At 46.5% G+C, this 1,560-nt stretch overlaps 1 non-coding gene across 1 annotated transcript; it reads left to right on the forward strand.

The window, feature by feature from the left end:
* Nucleotides 1-682: 682 nt before the first annotated feature.
* On the forward strand, nt 683-809 carry Gm26100. Its single transcript, XR_003947716.1, has one exon. It is a non-coding gene; the product is annotated as a small nucleolar RNA SNORA17 (small nucleolar RNA).
* The last annotated feature ends 751 nt before the right edge of the window (nt 810-1,560 follow it).

The raw sequence follows: 1,560 nt of genomic DNA on the forward strand, positions 1-1,560 counted from the left end.
CACCTCACCCCCGCCTTTCACACACACCTTCCCTCCTTCCCTCTGTCACAAATATGATAAACTTTTCTTGATTTTACTTATTCCTCTCTTTCCCTTTCCTTCCTGATATAGCCATATAATAGGTATGAGGTATTTGCCTTCAATTTGTGGTTGATTTCCCTAATGATGGATGATATTTATTATATTATATCTGTCAGTTTCTTGTAATATTTTTCCAGGAGAAGTAGCTTTTAGAGCAGAGTAGAGTTTGCCTGGTTTTTACCTGAGTTTGTTGTTGAGTATGCTGAGTAGTGTTAATTGTCCACTTGGCAGAATCTAGTATCACCTAGGAGGTAGGCCTCTTGCCTTGATTGTGGGGGATTATCTTGATTACATAGTTAAGATGAGATAGTCACCCACTGTGGGTAGCAGCTTTACCTGGGTTGGACTGCAAAAGTGGAGGAAGGAACTGAGCAGCACAGTGTACTCATCAATTTTTGTGATTCTGGATGCAGCTTCATATACTACTGCCATCTTGATTTGCCCTTCATGATGGTCTGTATAGTTGAACTGTGAGCCAATATAAACAAATGTACTCTTTCTACCTTAAATTGCTCTTGTTGAGAGATTTTATTATAGCAGCAGGAAAGTGCGATAAAATTTTGCACCAGGACTGAGGTCATTGCTATAAAAGCCTTACTGTGCTTCTTCTAGAGGTGTTGCAGATATGACTGCTGTGTTATATGTACTTTAGTAGGTAGTAGAGAGGAGAGTTGATATGTCTACACTCGGTGTTCTGACCTGTTAAAACTGAATTATTAGTAGGCTAAGGTCCTGTGCAGGCCCGTGGACAGGAAGCTAGCCTGAGATGACCATCAGTATGGTACTGCACAGGCCTGGGGGTGGGCAGGCCATGTCTGAGATGACCCCTGCCTGGAGCCATAATGCATATGTGGAGGAAAGCATTGCTGAGATCACTCCTCAGATGACCCTAAACACTCAGAGACCCTGGGCATCACTAAGAGAAGCAAGTGAGTGGTGGAAAAATGGAAGAGAAAAAGAAACAGAAGGATGAGGGCACAATGAAGAGGCAGAACTCGACACTTAAGGGTAGTGAGGAATAGCCCAATGTGAATAGCTGGTGATGCCACCTGGAACCATGGCAGGGTCCTGTCCTGTGTTGCCACTGGTGGGCACATCTTGGTCCCTGCAGCAGCAGGGCACTGTTAGCACCAAAGGCCAGGCAGGTGTCTCTAGGTTTTGTTGATGGTTGGGAATATGTTGATGTCTGAAGGCTGTGCCCTATTCCTTGCCTGGACTTTATGGGAGAGCTGGCCCTGGGGCCACCATATCAGGAGGTCTGTTCCTGCCCCTCAAGGGCTGCAGCAACTTGGGAGAGCAGGCCTTGTATCTTGCCTGTCAGCACAGTAGAGCTGACTGTAGTGTCGGTTGGTGTGATGATGTGAGCATGGGAGAGATGGCCCCAAATGTGGCGAGTTTGGGCAAAGGAGAGATGCCCTCCTACAGCCTCACCCCTTCTCATCTGTGGCAGGCAGGAAAGCTGGTCATTGGGTGGCAAGC

The sequence above is a fragment of the Mus musculus genome, chromosome 8 (genome assembly GCF_000001635.26).
Source record: "Mus musculus strain C57BL/6J chromosome 8, GRCm38.p6 C57BL/6J".
Lineage (NCBI taxonomy): Eukaryota > Metazoa > Chordata > Mammalia > Rodentia > Muridae > Mus > Mus musculus.